The 18,717-nt window shown below is 40.3% G+C and overlaps 16 non-coding genes across 16 annotated transcripts; 4 read left to right on the top strand and 12 right to left on the bottom strand.

Moving 5' to 3' along the window:
• Positions 1-1,331: 1,331 nt before the first annotated feature.
• Positions 1,332-1,413, top strand: trnas-gcu. Its single transcript has one exon. It is a non-coding gene; the product is annotated as a tRNA-Ser (tRNA).
• A 255-nt stretch (positions 1,414-1,668) lies between these two features.
• On the top strand, positions 1,669-1,742 carry trnat-ugu. The gene has a single exon. It is a non-coding gene; the product is annotated as a tRNA-Thr (tRNA).
• A 474-nt stretch (positions 1,743-2,216) lies between these two features.
• On the top strand, positions 2,217-2,290 carry trnat-agu. The gene has a single exon. It is a non-coding gene; the product is annotated as a tRNA-Thr (tRNA).
• A 363-nt stretch (positions 2,291-2,653) lies between these two features.
• On the top strand, positions 2,654-2,736 carry trnas-gcu. Its single transcript has one exon. It is a non-coding gene; the product is annotated as a tRNA-Ser (tRNA).
• A 620-nt stretch (positions 2,737-3,356) lies between these two features.
• Positions 3,357-3,438, bottom strand: trnaf-aaa. The gene has a single exon. It is a non-coding gene; the product is annotated as a tRNA-Phe (tRNA).
• A 4,006-nt stretch (positions 3,439-7,444) lies between these two features.
• On the bottom strand, positions 7,445-7,526 carry trnas-uga. Its single transcript has one exon. It is a non-coding gene; the product is annotated as a tRNA-Ser (tRNA).
• Positions 7,527-8,552: 1,026 nt separating this feature from the next.
• trnas-aga lies at positions 8,553-8,634 on the bottom strand. Its single transcript has one exon. It is a non-coding gene; the product is annotated as a tRNA-Ser (tRNA).
• A 969-nt stretch (positions 8,635-9,603) lies between these two features.
• trnas-uga lies at positions 9,604-9,685 on the bottom strand. Its single transcript has one exon. It is a non-coding gene; the product is annotated as a tRNA-Ser (tRNA).
• A 1,032-nt stretch (positions 9,686-10,717) lies between these two features.
• trnas-aga lies at positions 10,718-10,799 on the bottom strand. Its single transcript has one exon. It is a non-coding gene; the product is annotated as a tRNA-Ser (tRNA).
• A 969-nt stretch (positions 10,800-11,768) lies between these two features.
• trnas-uga lies at positions 11,769-11,850 on the bottom strand. Its single transcript has one exon. It is a non-coding gene; the product is annotated as a tRNA-Ser (tRNA).
• A 1,022-nt stretch (positions 11,851-12,872) lies between these two features.
• trnas-aga lies at positions 12,873-12,954 on the bottom strand. Its single transcript has one exon. It is a non-coding gene; the product is annotated as a tRNA-Ser (tRNA).
• A 968-nt stretch (positions 12,955-13,922) lies between these two features.
• Positions 13,923-14,004, bottom strand: trnas-uga. The gene has a single exon. It is a non-coding gene; the product is annotated as a tRNA-Ser (tRNA).
• A 1,031-nt stretch (positions 14,005-15,035) lies between these two features.
• Positions 15,036-15,117, bottom strand: trnas-aga. The gene has a single exon. It is a non-coding gene; the product is annotated as a tRNA-Ser (tRNA).
• A 970-nt stretch (positions 15,118-16,087) lies between these two features.
• trnas-uga lies at positions 16,088-16,169 on the bottom strand. The gene has a single exon. It is a non-coding gene; the product is annotated as a tRNA-Ser (tRNA).
• A 1,032-nt stretch (positions 16,170-17,201) lies between these two features.
• trnas-aga lies at positions 17,202-17,283 on the bottom strand. Its single transcript has one exon. It is a non-coding gene; the product is annotated as a tRNA-Ser (tRNA).
• An 880-nt stretch (positions 17,284-18,163) lies between these two features.
• On the bottom strand, positions 18,164-18,236 carry trnai-aau. Its single transcript has one exon. It is a non-coding gene; the product is annotated as a tRNA-Ile (tRNA).
• Between the last annotated feature and the right edge of the window lie 481 nt (positions 18,237-18,717).

Raw genomic sequence — 18,717 nt, 5'->3', positions numbered from 1 at the left:
TGTTCTGGGCCGTAGCCGCAGTGGTTAGGGGGCCTACGTTTGTGTTTCACTTTGTTAAGAATGCCTTCAAAGTCCAAATTTAGCAGTCAGATTAGGCATTGTTAGCATTATGTATGCAATGATTCCCTTCAATTGTCTCAGAATTATGAACCCATTATGGCACACGGATATATTCCTTAACTTTCTTAACTGTGGAATTTTGGATAAGCACGTGTCTGCTGTTAGTAGCAATGAAAGGACTTTTCAGCGATAAGAAAAAAACAAAAAAAAATATTCAGTCGTTTTACAAAGTTGGACAAGGCTTTGATGAGTTAATTCTATTTTTTGTGTCCGCCGTTTGGCAGAACGGGTTGAAAAACAGCATTTATCCTGCCTGAAAGACTGCCTCGTATTGACTGACTGTTAAATGAGAAAACGCTCAATCACTCAATGCCTAGAAGGATCACCGTTTGCTCACACACAGCTTTATACGTGGCAAATTGAACTTGAAATAAGACTGTGTGGAAAACTTGCCCGTTTTCATTGATATATTTTAAGTCCTTAATCGAAGTCGACAAAAGAGAATGGAAAACCTCGATGAAGAAATGATTTTAAGGTGCCTTTGATGAAGATGACTGCTTTTCCCTGGATTGCGAGTCTGTTGTGCTTTTCACGGATTGTGTGATCGTTTTCTCTTCTTCGAGGGCTTCCTTTGAACATTGGGTTCAAACAACATCAGGCAAACTTCTCTCCTTACAAAAGTCTCTAATCGTGGAGCTACGGTTACTGAAAGTGTTTTCACCTTTCAGATGTTTTTTTTTTGTTATTGAATTACCAAGAGGTGGACATTGGTTACATGTTAACTGCTATTTAGGCGTATGACGTCACACTGCTAGAGTCTTTTCATAACGTCAGGTGCCGTGGGCTTAGTTGTTTTAAGCGCCTGTCTAGTAAACAGGAGATCCTGAGTTTGAGTCTCAGCGGTGCCTGCAGTTTGTCATACTGCTTCTAGTTAATTTTCATCTTGGCACTCGGATGTGCCTTGAAACTTTGCAAGGAACATGTTAGCTTTGTCCGTTTCATTGCAGAAGGCGGAGGTGGAGCGCATCTCTCAGGATTTATTCTCTTTGTTTTGGCCAGTGAAAGACATAGAGAAAAGCGAAAACCTGCCTGCCGTCGTGACATGTAACATATTTCTCTGTAAGAAGGCTTCAATTAAACAGAACAATTGATGACGATATAAGTGTTGATGAAGTGTCCGTATTTAAATATAGAGCTTGGCATGATGCATTACTGGATCAGTGAATTTAAATTTAGGAGGAATGCCTAGAAGGATCACCGTTTGCTCACGTGACAAGGTGGCCGAGTGGTTAAGGTGGTGGACTGCTAATCCATTGTGTTCTGCACGCGTGGGTTCGAATTCCACCCTTGTCGTGACTTTAAATCTTAGAGTCTATTGTCCTTTCTGCTGCTATCTGTGCCAGCAGATCAAATTCAAGAAGAAAATATTCCGACGCTGCTTTCCGTGAAAAGACGCAACGGTTGCCTCTTAAGTTACTTTTCAGTCCGCAAGAACACCTGTTGCTCAAAGACAGTATCTTAGTCCATATTTTAGAATCGAAATGTTCTGCCTTAAACATTCTATTTTACTGAGTGAAATGGAAAGATGAAAAAAAGCTTTTTACATGGGGCGCCGTGGCTTAGCTGGTTTAAGAGCCTGTCTTGTAAACAGGAGATCCTGAGTTCAAATCTCAGCGGTGCCTTCTTCGCTTCTGCTTCCTATGCTTTTCGCAATACACACACAGCTGAATACGTGGCAAAGTGAACTTGAAATAAGACTGTGTGGAAAATTTGCCTGCTTTTCATTGATATATTTTAAGTCCTTAATCGAAGTCGACAAAAGAGAATGGAAAACCTCGATGAAGAAATGATTTTAAGGTGCCTTTGAAGAAGATGACTGCTTTTCCCTGGATCGCGAGTCTGTTGTGCTTTTCACGGATTGTGTGATCGTTTTGTCTTCTTCGAGGGCTTCTTTGACCATTGGATTCAAACAATATCAGGCAAACTTCTTTACTTACAAAAGTCTCTAATCGTGGAGCTACGGTTACTGAAAGTGTGTTCACCTTTCAGATGTTTTTTTTTTTGTTATTGAATTACCAAGAGTTGGACATTTGTTACATGTTAACTGCTATTTAGGCGTATGACTTCACACTGCTAGAGTCTTTTTCATAACGTCAGGTGCCGTGGCTTAGTTGTTTTAAGCGCCTGTCTAGTAAACAGGAGATCCTGAGTTTGAGTCTCAGCGGTGCCTGCAGTTTGTCATACTGCTTCTAGTTGATTTTCATCTTGGCACTCGGATGTGCCTTGAAACTTTGCAAGGAACATGTTAGCTTTGTCCGTTTCATTGCAGAAGGCGGAGGTGGAGCGCATCTCTCAGGATTTATTCTCTTTGCTTTGGCAAGTGAAAGACATAGAGAAAAGTGAAAGCCTGCCTGCCGTCGTGACTTGTAACATATTGCTCTGTAACAAGGCAGCAATTAAACAGAACAATTGATGATGATATGAGTGTTGATGAAGTGTCCGTAGTTAAATATAGAGCTTGGCATGATGTGTTACCGGATCTGTGAATTTAAATTTAGGAGGAATGCCTAGAAGGATCGCTGGTTGCTCACGTGACAAGGTGGCCGAGTGGTTAAGGCGATGGACTGCTAATCCATTGTGCTCTGCACGCGTGGGGTCGAATTCCACCCTTTGTCGTGACTTTAAATCTTAGAGTCTATTATCCTTTCTGCTGCTATCTGTGCCAGCAAATCAAATTCAAGAAGAAAATATTCCGACGCTGCTTTCCGTAAAAGACTCAACGATTGCCTCTTAAGTTGCTTTCTCAGTCCGCGCAACACCTGTTACTTAAAGACAGTGTTCACCTTTCAGATTTTATTTATTTTTTTTTTTGTTATTGAATTACCAAGAGGTGGACATTGGTTACATGTTAACTGCTATTTAGGCGTATGACGTCACACTGCTAGAGTGTTTTCATAATGTCAGTTGCCGTGGCTTAGTTGTTTTAAGCGCCTGTCTAGTAAACAGGAGATCCTGAGTTTGAGTATCAGCGGTGCCTGCAGTTTGTCATACTGCTTCTAGTTGATTTTCATCTTGGCACTCGGATGTTTTTTTTCTAATCGCTGAAAAGTCCTTTCATTGCTACTAACAGCAGACACGTGCTTATCCAATATTCCAAACTTAAGAAAGTTGAGGAATATATCCGTGTGCCATAATGGATACATAATTCTCAGACAATTGAAGGGAATCATTGCCTACATAATGTTAACAATGCCTACTCTGACTTTGAAGACATTCTTAACAGAGCGAAACACAAACGTAGTCGGCAGGATTCGAACCTGCGCGGGGAGACCCCAATGGATTTTTAGTCCATCGCCTTAACCACTCGGCCACGACTACAGGACTCCGCCACCAGCGATATAGCTTTAGGCGGTAAATTTTTTTTTTTTTCTTTATTTTTTTTTTTTTTTTCTTTCTTTCACTTCTGAAAATTACTGTTAATTATTGAGTCTATGGAAGGAAACTACAGTGGTCCCATCATGCTTTCATTTGTTACTTATTTCTTGATTTAAGTTTTCTTTTTTGGCTGAATTCTATGTTGAGACACAAAATTTCACCCGAGAACAAAGGGAGATAAGTAAGAAACACAGCTGATACGGATATTAAGGAAAACAACGACGGGCGACGTGTAGTGTTGCAAGTGCGGAGCCGATTGTTTGTCAGCTCTTCTTTACTTCTTCTCTTCTTTAGCCTTTGCTGCCTCTGAAGAAGGCTGACGTGCATGATTTACTGATCCCCGTTCTTATTAGATTCGTTTCACATCACATGTGAATTCTGTCATTTTACACCCAGAATCATTAGTAAATTTAAGCCTTCAGACCCTGGCAGTGCCTTTCACCCGTAGCACTGCAACGAAAAGAAATAAATGAGGTTTGTGTTAAAATGGACTTACAGTCTTCCTCTCCAAATTCAGACCAACAAGTGATTTTGAGGCTTAATCTTTGAACACGACTGTTTTTTAAATCATTAGTATCAATATTAGTATAGTTATGTTGGTCACTGCTTTGGGGGTTTGCAACGTATGGCGTTTGAACGGCAGCTGATCATTTTCTAGACTGCACTCAAATGCTTTGCTGCAGTCTGTGCCGAAAGGACACTTAACTTTGCACAAGCGCTCAGTATTCGTGGTTGTGAACAGAAACTGGTAAGCTGTCAACGGAATGTGTTCTTATGCCTCCCATTGATTGCAGGATCTACCAGTTTTTGTTACAGTTTTTCTCGATTGGTTTGGCTCATTTCTTGAAACCGAGATGACATTCTCAAAACCATAAGGTCATTTGGCCAAACAGTCTTACAGTGCTGCCCAACATTATAGCTCACTAGCAAAACAAATATCTTACCCCAAACTCTTCGTCCATGCTTCAAAAGCAGATTCCTTTCCCATATAAAAGGTCAGTACAGTCAGAATAGCACAGATCCTTCTCAATTGCCTTGGCACATGTGCATTCATTTAGTGCTTTTTGTCAGAATACCCGGATGGTTTAGCACAACACCATGGATCCCCTGCAAAAGCTCATATCTCTCCCAAAAGAGTTTATCCATGTGTCAAAACTAAATATCCTTCCCATATAAATAGTCAATGCCCCCAAAATGCATTATACCTTTGGCATTGTTTAAGCACTGCAAGTCAAAATGCTTAGACGTTTTGTCAATGAGGCACAGGTCTAGCAACAGAATACCACTATGAATAAAACCAAAAGATTTTACAGTAAAATCAGCCTCCAATAAACCACTCATACTCAAGGAAACTGTAAACATTTTTATTCGTACAAAGAAATGTTAACATTAGAGAACATACTGTGAAAAGAAAACATATACAGGATTCTGTAAATGCGAACAGTTATAAACACAAACAAAAAAAAACAAAAAAACTCTAGCCCACCATACTGTAAATAAATCTCAGAACTATAGTACAGTAATATTTTCAGTGGTCGCCATTGTCACCCTCTCTTTCCTGGCCACCATCCTCATCCTCCTGGCCATCGACGCGCTGCTCTCTGTCAGGCCATAAATTCTCATCCACATCGCATAGCGGATATTTTCTCGCGGCGATGCAGCGGGAAGAAACGGCGTGAATGTCTCAACCATCCCCTACATTGATCCCCTGTGATGTCCTCACATGCAGCATCCATTGCATGCAGCAGGGCCCTCTGGTCTTGAGCCTGATGCTCATACACCCTCCACCTCCAAGCTGAAAAAACCTGGATTCAGGAAAGGAGAGTAAGGTGGAAGAAACTCCATTAGCATCCGGGATGGGTGGTGAACCAGGTTCTGATCGTGGGCCGCGGTGGAAGTTCACATTATCCCACACAATGACATAATGTGGTAGCTGAGGTCCTTCTACACCTCTCTCATTTTCTGGGATCAGATCAGTATAAAGGTGGTCCAAAAAATTGAGGAGCTTTTGTGTATTGTAGGGCCCTAAACTGGGAATGTGTGTGGCCACACCTCTTTCTGATATAGCGGCACACATTGTTATATTTGCTCCTCGCTGGCCTGGGACATCCACAGTGGCTCGGTGGCCAATGATGTTACGGCCACGCCTTCGACCTTTGGCCAGGTTGAAGCCAGCTTCATCAACGAACACTAGGATGTGAGGGGTTTCGTTGCCTTCTAATGCCATAATTCTCTACAATAGAATAGAAATAAATCTAATCAGTCAAGTAGAGACAGATACTGCAGGGAGGATCTAAAGTACTGTACAAACAGGGAGTGGGAAACTGAAGACAATTTCTAGGAAAAATGCTCTAGTCACACAAAGCTGGATTCTGAAGGTGAAAAGGATAACGCAAAACAAAAAAACAGTGGTAACCATGTCTTACTGTAATAGTGTTACAATGATAGACAACCAGTAGTTGACTTACATGCACATACTGGTACCTGCAGCCCTTTCACTCTGTCAGAGTTTCTCTCAAATGGTACCCTGTAAATCTGTTTCATGGTCATCTGATGTTTCTTCAATACCCGGTCTATTGTGGAGATGCTGATAGAGTTTATATTTTGGAACATTACATTGTCTAGCAGGATTGCATTACGAATCTGTCTCAGTGTGATGGCATTATTTGCAATGACCATATTGCATATTTCTTGTTCTTGTTGTTCATTTAGAAGTTTTCTTCTGCCACCCACTTGAGGCTGTCGTCCAATCCTAGACATACAAGTCAAAGGTCAACACTGTAAATTTGTTACAAAATGAGTTACCAATGTAATTGTACTGCTGTCTTATGGTACTAGAAGTGTGATACACTGCACAGTGACTGGAATACTATTTACAGTATTTTCTCCATTTTTTTGTCTTTGTCATTTTTATAGTATCATATAACATCACATGACGATATTACAGTACTCTAGGCCTACACACACACCAACACTGAATAGTTCAATAGCATAGTTCTGTACCTGTTTTCCCAGCAAGGTTTGGATGATGGAGGAGACTGTAGACCCGAGGCACATTAGGCTGCCTCGGCCACCTGCCTCTGCCATTGTGAGGCGATGGTTTATGACGTGGTCAATAAGGGTGGCCCGGATTTCATCTGGGACATCATGGTGCCTCCGTGCTCCTCGGCCTCTTCCCCCTATTCCTCCACGCATTCTCACTCCTCCTCTTCTTCTAGCAGGAATTTGCTGTTGTACTTGGCGAGGTGCTTCCATGTTCACACTGCAAATGAAACTGGCCCGCCCAAGCTCTGTCTATATACTTTTGGCAGCAGTCATAATAGACAACACCTGTCAGGTATCTGAACAACCTGTTTGATTGGTCATCTGAGATGTGGGAAACTGCTCCTTCGTTAGTTCTAATTTCACCTGATTGATTGTCAAGTACTGTCATAACTTTATCAAATGTTCCAAGATATTCTTTCATGGTATTATATCTTTGACTAATTTTGACAGTTGAACAGACAATTGTGCATATGACGACTTACACAATGAAACCATGCTGATAAGTTTTGGAGTGAGTGACCATTTCACTGAAAAATCAACTAATCAGTTTAGATCGGCAAGATCTATTTATTTGGAAAATGTGCTAAATGTGGGCTCATTGTGCTAACTGTAGCTACTTGTACATAATCATTTGAAAAGAAGCACAGAGTCACTTGAGACATGTACTAAAGCATTTGCAATTTGATTAAACCAATGAAAAATGACATTCTGTTGTGAACAATTGCAAGGTGGTTTGGAGATTTGTCCATGTTATTTTGAGAATGTAATCTCGGTTTCAGGAAATGAGCCAAACCAATCGAGAAAAACTGTAATTGAGCCGTGAGCTACTGAGAAGATTTGTAAATTGCATTGGGCGAGTGGCAAGTTAAGGCTTAATACCTTGAATTTGCTAAAGTTTAAACTACGTAGCCGGCAGGATTCGAACCTGCGCGGGGAAACCCCAATGGATTTCAAGTCCATCGCCTTAACCACTCGGCCACGACTACTGACGGTAGGGCCCTGCAATCGCGCCTGAATTCCTTCAATCGTCGAATCGCCCTTTCTTCTGTTTGTCAATATGTGCTCTGAAGACATTTGGACTGGAGCAGGAGCGGTAATATTACGGTCTATTTCTGAACATCCTTAAGGAGGCAGAGGATTTCAAGTGAATCGATTATCTGTGAGAGTAGAACAGTTAACAGCATGTCTTGGTTGCAAAGTCCACATGTGTTAGCTACACAGCCAGACCCCGAGAAAGAATTCAAAGTTAACTATATCAGCCAAGCAACTGAGAAGAAGCAACAGAAAGAACAAAACGTGCTCGTTTTAATCATGAAAGAGCGAGAGTTACTCCCCAGTTTCTATTGTCATAAATAACAGGAAGCTGTCTCTGTTATCGTGGTAAAAATGCTTAAGCATGTCTCAGCTTGCTGCGTTGAGGCAGCTTGAAATTTATTTTGTTATGTTTAAAAGTGCAAACACTCTAAAATGGATTGTCCGCATTAACTTTAATGTCTGTAAAATTTGTCGTTAAAGTTCCAAAGGAATCCGTCTTAATTGTCAGTTCTTTGATTCCTAAAGCCTTATCTTTCCTTTTACTTTCCCGTAGTTTTTTTTTTTTTCTTTTACACAAGATCTCTGACGATTAGCGAGTGATTGAGCGTTTTCTCATTCAACAGTCAGTCAATACGAGGCAGTCTTTCAGGCAGGATAAATGCTGTTTTCAACCCGTTCTGCCACACGGGACACAAAAATAGAATTAACTCTTCAAAGCCTTGTCCAACTTTGTAAAACGACTGAATATTTTTTGTTTTTTCAAATCGCTGAAAAGTTCCTTTCATTGCTACTAACAGCAGACACGTGCTTATTCAATATTCCAAAGTTAAGAAAGTTAAGGAATATATCCGTGTGCCATAATGGGTTCATAATTCTGAGACAATTGAAGGGAATCATTGCCTACATAATGCTAACAATGCCTAATCTGACTGCTAAATTTGGACTTTGAAGACATTCATAACAGAGCGAAACACAAACGCAGTCGGCAGGATTCGAACCTGCGCGGGGAGACCCCAATGGATTTCTAGTCCATCGCCTTAACCACTCGGCCACGACTACAGGACTCAGCTGCCAGCGATATAGCTTTAGGTGGTAAATTTCTTTTTTTTTCTTTGTTTTTGTGTTTTTTTAATTTTCTCTTTCTTTCACTTGTGAAAATTACTGTTAATTATTGAGTCTATGGAAGGAAACTACAGTGGTCCCATCATGCTTTCATTTGTTACTTATTTCTTGATTTAAGTTTTCTTTTTGGCTGAATTCTATGTTGAGACACAAAATTTCACCCGAGAACAAAGGGAGATAAGTAAGAAACACAGCTGATACGGATATTAAGGAAAACAACGACGGGCGACGTGTAGTGTTGCAAGTGCGGAGCCGATTGTTTGTCAGCTCTTCTTTACTTCTCCTCTTCTTTAGCCTTTGCTGTCTCCGAAGAAGGCTGACGTGCATGATTTACTGATCCCCGTTCTTATTAGATTCGTTTCACATCACATGTGAATTCTGTCATTTTACACCCAGAATCATTAGTAAATTTAAGCCTTCAGACCCTGGCAGCCCTTTCACCCGTAGCACTGCAAATGAAAAGAAATAAATGAGGTTTGTGTTAAAATGGCCTTACAGTCTTCCTCTCCAAATTCAGACCAAAAAGTGATTTTGAGGCTTAATCTTTGAACACGACTGTTTTTTAAATCATTAGTATAAATATCAGTATAGTTATATTGGTCACTGCTTTGGGGGTTTGCAACGTATGGCGTTTGAACGGCAGCTGATCATTTTCTAGACTGCACTCAAATGCTTTGCTGCAGTCTGTGCCGAAAGGACACTTAACTTTGCACAAGCGCGTTCAGTATTCGTGTTGTGAACAGAAACTGGTAAGCTGTCAACGGAATGTGTTCTTATGCCTCCCATTGATTACAGCATCTACCATTTTTGTTAATTGAGCCGTGAGCTACTGAGAAAATTTGCAAATTGCATTGGGCGAGTGGCAAGTTAAGGCTTAATACCTTGAATTTGCTAAAGTTTAAACTACGTAGCCGGCAGGATTCGAACCTGCGCGGGGAAACCCCAATGGATTTCAAGTCCATCGCCTTAACAACTCAGCCACGACTACTGATTGTTGGGACCTGAAATCGCGCCTGAATTCCTTCAATCGTCGAATCACCCTTTCTTCTGTTTGTCAATATGTGCTCTGAAGACATTTGGACTGGAGCAGGAGCGGTAATATTACGGTCTATTTCTGAACATCCTTAAGGAGGCAGAGGATTTCAAGCGACTCGATTATCTGTGAGAGTAGAACAGTTAACAGCATGTCTTGGTTGCAAAGTCCACATGTGTTAGCTACACAGCCAGGCCCCGAGAAAGAATTCAAAGTTAACTATATCAGCCAAGCAACTGAGAAGAAGCAACAGAAAGAACAAAACGTGCTCGTTTTAATCATGAAAGAGCGAGAGTTACTCCCCAGTTTCTATTGTCATAAATAACAGGAAGCTGTCTCTGTTATCGTGGTAAAAATGCTTAAGCATGTCTCAGCTTGCTGCGTTGAGGCTGCTTATAATTTATTTTGTTATGTTTAAAAGTGCAAACACTCTAAAATGGATTGTCCGCATTAACTTTAATGTCTGTAAAATTTGTCGTTAAAGTTCCAAAGGAATCCGTCTTAATTGTCAGTTCTTTGATTCCTAAAGCCTTATCTTTCCTTTTACTTTCCCGTAGTTTTTTTTTTTTTCTTTTTACACAAGATCTCTGACGATTAGCGAGTGATTGAGCGTTTTCTCATTCAACAGTCAGTCAATACGAGGCAGTCTTTCAGGCAGGATAAATGCTGTTTTTCAACCCGTTCTGCCACACGGCGGACACAAAAAATAGAATTAACTCTTCAAAGCCTTGTCCAACTTTGTAAAACGACTGAATATTTTTTTGTTTTTTTCTAATCGCTGAAAAGTCCTTTCATTGCTACTAACAGCAGACACGTGCTTATCCAATATTCCAAAGTTAAGAAAGTTAAGGAATATATCCGTGTGCCATAATGGGTTCATAATTCTGAGACAATTGAAGGGAATCATTGCCTACATAATGCTAACAATGCCTAGTCTGACTGCTAAATTTGGACTTTGAAGACATTCTTAACAGAGCGAAACACAAACGTAGTCGGCAGGAAACAAACCTGCACGGTGAGACCCCAATGGATTTCTAGTCCATCGCCTTAACCACTCGGCCACGACTACAGGACTCAGCTGCCAGCGATATAGCTTTAGGCGGTAAATTTCTTTTTTTTTCTTTGTTTTTTTTTTTTTTTAATTTTCTCTTTCTTTCACTTCTGAAAATTACTGTTAATTATTGAGTCTATGGAAGGAAACTACAGTGGTCCCATCATGCTTTCATTTGTTACTTATTTCTTGATTTAAGTTTTCTTTTTTTGGCTGAATTCTATGTTGAGACATAAAATTTCACCCGAGAACAAAGGGAGATAAGTAAGAAACACAGCTGATAAGGATATTAAGGAAAACAACGACGGGCGACGTGTAGTGTTGCAAGTGCGGAGCCGATTGTTTGTCAGCTCTTCTTTACTTCTCCTCTTCTTTAGCCTTTGCTGCCTCCGAAGAAGGCTGACGTGCATGATTTACTGATCCCCGTTCTTATTAGATTCGTTTCACATCACATGTGAATTCTGTCGTTTTACACCCAGAATCATTAGTAAATTTAAGCCTTCAGTCCATGGCAGTGCCTTTCACCCGTAGCACTGCAACGAAAAGAAATAAATGAGGTTTGTGTTAAAATGGCCTTACAGTCTTCCTCTCCAAATTCAGACCAACATGTGATTTTGAGGCTTAATCTTTGAACACGACTGTTTTTTAAATCATTAGTATAAATATCAGTATAGTTATATTGGTCACTGCTTTGGGGTTTGCAACGTATGGCGTTTGAACGGCAGCTGATCATTTTCTAGACTGCACTCAAATGCTTTGCTGCAGTCTGTGCCGAAAGGACACTTAACTTTGCACAAGCGTTCAGTATTCGTGTTGTGAACAGAAACTGGTAAGCTGTCAACGGAATGTGTTCTCATGCCTCCCATTGATGGCAGCATCTACCAGTTTTTGTTAATTGAGCCGTGAGCTACTGAGAAGATTTGCAAATTGTATTGGGCGAGTGGCAAGTTAAGGCTTAATACCTTGAATTTGCTAAAGTTTAAACTACGTAGCCAGCAGGATTCGAACCTGCGCGGGGAAACCCCAATGGATTTCAAGTCCATCGCCTTAACCACTCGGCCACGACTACTGAAGGTTGGGACCTGAAATCGCGCCTGAATTCCTTCAATCGTCGAATCGCCCTTTCTTCTGTTTGTCAATATGTGCTCTGAAGACATTTGGACTGGAGCAGGAGCGTAATATTACGGTCTATTTCTGAACATCCTTAAGGAGGCAGAGGATTTCAAGCGACTCGATTATCTGTGAGAGTAGAACAGTTAACAGCATGTCTTGGTTGCAAAGTCCACATGTGTTAGCTACACAGCCAGGCACCGAGAAAGAATTCAAAGTTAACTATATCAGCCAAGCAACTGAGAAGAAGCAACAGAAAGAACAAAACGTGCTCGTTTTAATCATGAAAGAGCGAGAGTTACTCCCCAGTTTCTATTGTCATAAATAACAGGAAGCTGTCTCTGTTATCGTGGTAAAAATGCTTAAGCATGTCTCAGCTTGCTGTGTTGAGGCTGCTTATAATTTATTTTGTTATGTTTAAAAGTGCAAACACTCTAAAATGGATTGTCCGCATTAACTTTAATGTCTGTAAAATTTGTCGTTAAAGTTCCAAAGGAATCCGTCTTAATTGTCAGTTTTTGATTCCTAAAGCCTTATCTTTCCTTTTACTTTCCGTAGTTTTTTTTTTCTTTTACACAAGATCTCTGACGATTAGCGAGTGATTGAGCGTTTTCTCATTCAACAGTCAGTCAATACGAGGCAGTCTTTCAGGCAGGATAAATGCTGTTTTTCAACCCGTTCTGCCACACGGCGGACACAAAAAATAGAATTAACTCTTCAAAGCCTTGTCCAACTTTGTAAAACGACTGAATATTTTTTGTTTTTTCTAATCGCTGAAAAGTCCTTTCATTGCTACTAACAGCAGACACGTGCTTATCCAATATTCCAAAGTTAAGAAAGTTAAGGAATATATCCGTGTGCCATAATGGGTTCATAATTCTGAGACAATTGAAGGGAATCATTGCCTACATAATGCTAACAATGCCTAATCTGACTGCTAAATTTGGACTTTGAAGACATTCATAACAGAGCGAACACAAACGTAGTCGGCAGGATTCGAACCTGCGCGGGGAGACCCCAATGGATTTCTAGTCCATCGCCTTAACCACTCGGCCACGACTACAGGACTCAGCTGCCAGCGATATAGCTTTAGGTGGTAAATTTCTTTTTTTTTCTTTGTTTTTTGTTTTTTTAATTTTCTCTTTCTTTCACTTCTGAAAATTACTGTTAATTATTGAGTCTATGGAAGGAAACTACAGTGGTCCCATTATGCTTTCATTTGTTACTTATTTCTTGATTTAAGTTTTTCTTTTTGGCTGAATTCTATGTTGAGACACAAAATTTCACCCGAGAACAAAGGGAGATAAGTAAGAAACACAGCTGATACGGATATTAAGGAAAAACAACGGGCGGCGTGTAGTGTTGCAAGTGCGGAGCCGATTGTTTGTCAGCTCTTCTTTACTTCTCCTCTTCTTTAGCCTTTGCTGCCTCCGAAGAAGGCTGACGTGCATGATTTACTGATCCCCGTTCTTATTAGATTCGTTTCACATCACATGTGAATTCTGTCATTTTACACCCAGAATCATTAGTAAATTTAAGCCTTCAGACCCTGGCAGCGCCTTTCACCCGTAGCACTGCAATGAAAAGAAATAAATGAGGTTTGTGTTAAAATGGCCTTACAGTCTTCCTCTCCAAATTCAGACCAACAAGTGATTTTGAGGCTTAATCTTTGAACACGACTGTTTTTTAAATCATTAGTATAAATATCAGTATAGTTATATTGGTCACTGCTTTGGGGGTTTGCAACGTATGGCGTTTGAACGGCAGCTGATCATTTTCTAGACTGCACTCAAATGCTTTGCTGCAGTCTGTGCCGAAAGGACACTTAACTTTGCACAAGCGCGTTCAGTATTCGTGTTGTGAACAGAAACTGGTAAGCTGTCAACGGAATGTGTTCTTATGCCTCCCATTGATTGCAGCATCTACCAGTTTTTGTTAAATGAGCCGTGAGATACTGAGAAGATTTGCAAATTGCATTGGGCGAGTGGCAAGTTAAGGCTTAATACCTTGAATTTGCTAAAGTTTAAACTACGTAGCCGGCAGGATTCGAACCTGCGCGGGGAAACCCCAATGGATTTCAAGTCCATCGCCTTAACCACTCGGCCACGACTACTGAAGGTCGGGACCTGAAATCGCGCCTGAATTCCTTCAATCGTCGAATCGCCCTTTCTTCTGTTTGTCAATATGTGCTCTGAAGACATTTGGACTGGAGCAGGAGCGGTAATATTACGGTCTATTTCTGAACATCCTTAAGGAGGCAGAGGATTTCAAGCGACTCGATTATCAATGAGAGTAGAACAGTTAACAGCATGTCTTGGTTGCAAAGTCCACATGTGTTAGCTACACAGCCAGGCACCGAGAAAGAATTCAAAGTTAACTATATCAGCCAAGCAACTGAGAAGAAGCAACAGAAAGAACAAAACGTGCTCGTTTTAATCATGAAAGAGCGAGAGTTACTCCCCAGTTTCTATTGTCATAAATAACAGGAAGCTGTCTCTGTTATCGTGGTAAAAATGCTTAAGCATGTCTCAGCTTGCTGCGTTGAGGCTGCTTATAATTTATTTTGTTATGTTTAAAAGTGCAAACACTCTAAAATGGATTGTCCGCATTAACTTTAATGTCTGTAAAATTTGTCGTTAAAGTTCCAAAGGAATCCGTCTTAATTGTCAGTTTTTGATTCCTAAAGCCTTATCTTTCCTTTTACTTTCCCGTAGTTTTTTTTTTTTTCTTTTACACAAGATCTCTGACGATTAGCGAGTGATTGAGCGTTTTCTCATTCAACAGTCAGTCAATACGAGGCAGTCTTTCAGGCAGGATAAATGCTGTTTTTCAACCCGTTCTGCCACACCGCATGACACAAAAATAGAATTAACTCTTCAAAGCCTTGTCCAACTTTGTAAAACGACTGAATATTTTTTTTGTTTTTTTCTAATCGCTGAAAAGTTCTTTCATTGCTACTAACAGCAGACACGTGCTTATCCAATATTCCAAAGTTAAGAAAGTTAAGGAATATATCCGTGTGCCATAATGGGTTCATAATTCTGAGACAATTGAAGGGAATCATTGCCTACATAATGCTAACAATGCCTAATCTGACTGCTAAATTTGGACTTTGAAGACATTCTTAACAGAGCGAAACACAAACGTAGTCGGCAGGATTCGAACCTGCGCGGGGAGACCCCAATGGATTTCTAGTCCATCGCCTTAACCACTCGGCCACGACTACAGGACTCAGCTGCCAGCGATATAGCTTTAGGCGGTAAATTTCTTTTTTTTTCTTTGTTTTTGTTTTTTTAATTTTCTCTTTCTTTCACTTCTGAAAATTACTGTTAATTATTGAGTCTATGGAAGGAAACTACAGTGGTCCCATTATGCTTTCATTTGTTACTTATTTCTTGATTTAAGTTTTCTTTTTGGCTGAATTCTATGTTGAGACACAAAATTTCACCCGAGAACAAAGGGAGATAAGTAAGAAAAACACAGCTGATACGGATATTAAGGAAAACAACGACGGGCGGCGATGTAGTGTTGCAAGTGCGGAGCCGATTGTTTGTCAGCTCTTCTTTACTTCTCCTCTTCTTTAGCCTTTGCTGCCTCCGAAGAAGGCTGACGTGCATGATTTACTGATCCCGTTCTTATTAGATTCGTTTCACATCACATGTGAATTCTGTCATTTTACACCCAGAATCATTAGTAAATTTAAGCCTTCAGACCCTGGCAGCGCCTTTCACCCGTAGCACTGCAATGAAAAGAAATAAATGAGGTTTGTGTTAAAATGGCCTTACAGTCTTCCTCTCCAAATTCAGACCAACAAGTGATTTTGAGGCTTAATCTTTGAACACGACTGTTTTTTAAATCATTAGTATAAATATCAGTATAGTTATATTGGTCACTGCTTTGGGGGTTTGCAACGTATGGCGTTTGAACGGCAGCTGATCATTTTCTAGACTGCACTCAAATGCTTTGCTGCAGTCTGTGCGAAAAGGACACTTAACTTTGCACAAGCGCGTTCAGTATTCGTGTTGTGAACAGAAACTGGTAAGCTGTCAACGGAATGTGTTCTTATGCCTCCCATTGATTGCAGCATCTACCAGTTTTTGTTAATTGAGCCGTGAGCTACTGAGAAAATTTGCAAATTGCATTGGGCGAGTGGCAAGTTAAGGCTTAATACCTTGAATTTGCTAAAGTTTAAACTACGTAGCCGGCAGGATTCGAACCTGCGCGGGGAAACCCCAATGGATTTCAAGTCCATCGCCTTAACAACTCAGCCACGACTACTGATTGTTGGGACCTGAAATCGCGCCTGAATTCCTTCAATCGTCGAATCGCCCTTTCTTCTGTTTGTCAATATGTGCTCTGAAGACATTTGGACTGGAGCAGGAGCGGTAATATTACGGTCTATTTCTGAACATCCTTAAGGAGGCAGAGGATTTCAAGCGACTCGATTATCTGTGAGAGTAGAACAGTTAACAGCATGTCTTGGTTGCAAAGTCCACATGTGTTAGCTACACAGCCAGGCCCCGAGAAAGAATTCAAAGTTAACTATATCAGCCAAGCAACTGAGAAGAAGCAACAGAAAGAACAAATCGTGCTCGTTTTAATCATGAAAGAGCGAGAGTTACTCCCCAGTTTCTATTGTCATAAATAACAGGAAGCTGTATCTGTTATCGTGGTAAAAATGCTTAAGCATGTCTCAGCTTGCTGTGTTGAGGCTGCTTATAATTTATTTTGTTATGTTTAAAAGTGCAAACACTCTAAAATGGATTGTCCGCATTAACTTTAATGTCTGTAAAATTTGTCGTTAAAGTACCAAAGGAATCCGTTTTAATTGTCAGTTCTTTGATTCCTAAAGCCTTATCTTTCCTTTTACTTTCCCGTAGTTTTTTTTTTTTTCTTTTACACTTGATCTCTGACGATTAGCGAGTGATTGAGCGTATTCTCATTCAACAGTCAGTCAATACGAGGCAGTCTTTCAGGCAGGATAAATGCTGTTTTTCAACCCGTTCTGCCACACGGCGGACACAAAAAATAGAATTAACTCTTCAAAGCCTTGTCCAACTTTGTAAAACGACTGAATATTTTTTTTGTTTTTTTCTAATCGCTGAAAAGTCCTTTCATTGCTACTAACAGCAGACACGTGCTTATCCAATATTCCAAAGTTAAGAAAGTTAAGGTATATATCCGTGTGCCATAATGGGTTCATAATTCTGAGACAATTGAAGGGAATCATTGCCTACATAATGCTAACAATGCCTAATCTGACTGCTAAATTTGGACTTTGAAGACATTCTGAAGAGAGCGAAACACAAACGCAGTCGGCAGGATTCGAACCTGTGCGGGAAGACCCCAATGGATTTCTAGTCCATCGCCTTAACCACTCGGCCACGACTACTGAGAGTAGGGCCCGGCAATCGCTCCTGAATTCCTTCAATCGTCGAATCGCCCTTTCTTCTGTTTTTCAATATGTGCTCTGAAGAAAAAAAAAAAGTTAACCATCCTCCTGCTCCTGAGAGATTGTAGCGATCCATCGATAATCTGCGCTATTGTCAACTTCACGCAGTAATGTGGACGGATGAGGCAATCCCGTCCTATTTGTGGCCTGTTGAGTGTCAGCTTACCCTACAGTTACAGCTGAGAGGTATGAAATTAAAGCGGCTCGTGGATACACTTCCATGTTAACTGCCCACGAGAGAACTGTGACCTTGAACTTATTTTACCACATGGTTTCTTTCCTAAGACTGACTGATATATATTTTGTTTTCTTCCCTTCCAGGAAAGTTAAATGGGGCAATGGATTTTATATTTATTCATTTGTTTATTTCCTCTCTCTCTTTTTCTCTCTCTCTCTCTCTCTGTCTATCTCTCTGTGTGTTTTTGAAACTTTGACATGTACAGTTTGCTTAGAATGAAAGGGTAAAACGTGAATATAATTCTATCTTTTAAAATAGATTGTAAAGAGAGAATATCGCTATCTTGCACAGATTACTTTGCTATAAATTGATCACAGACTGAGGGCTGCACTTGAGTGTTCTGGATGGACTGTCATTTTTGTCTACTCTGGGTGAATGATGGAGCGATATTCATTTCAATTAAAGTTGCCGAGGCAAAACTGAATAGAAAGTTTGTTGAATGTTAAATAAATGTTTTTTCTCTAAAACTCAATTAGTTTTAATTTAAATGTAAAATCATGCAGGATGAATGAAAAAACCCTAAGGTAAGTATGCGATGGAAACAAACCTTAAACAAGTAACCAGTGTTGATAATATTGCTGCTGGCCCGTATGGGGATCGAACCCGCGACCTTGGCGTTATTAGCACCACGCTCTAACCAACTGAGCTAACCGCCAATCTGCCCCATCAAACCTCTTGTTAAAAATCTGTCCTTTCACTGCTTTAAATTTGCGATCGATCTATCTATCTATCTATCTATCTATCTATCTATCTATCTATCTATCTATCTATCTATCAATCTTTCTATCATTTCCGAGTTCATCATGTGGTTTTCCTTGTCCATGAATCCGAGGATACCTTCTGTGCAGCATATAGAAGAAGCGTGACGAAAATGAAAATCAATTTATTCTAAGCAATCCACTCTTTAATCATTGTTTGATAATTTCTCTCCTTCATTTCTTTTCATATCACAGTGAAGAGACGGAAAGGCTCGTTCTTGAACACGTTCATGTCTCCACACAGACAATGGCTAAGCGTTACGTTCAAGACTGGATCAAATCTAAAGTCTCAATTTTCACACATTTCTGTACTTTGAGCAGTTGTTTCCTGCACTCTCTGCATTCATTTATTGAAACCTGGGATATCAGACAAATGAA

Source organism: Polypterus senegalus, unplaced genomic scaffold (genome assembly GCF_016835505.1).
Source record: "Polypterus senegalus isolate Bchr_013 unplaced genomic scaffold, ASM1683550v1 scaffold_1543, whole genome shotgun sequence".
Classification (NCBI taxonomy): Eukaryota; Metazoa; Chordata; class Cladistia; order Polypteriformes; family Polypteridae; genus Polypterus; species Polypterus senegalus.
This window is presented reverse-complemented; position numbering and strand designations above follow the sequence as displayed.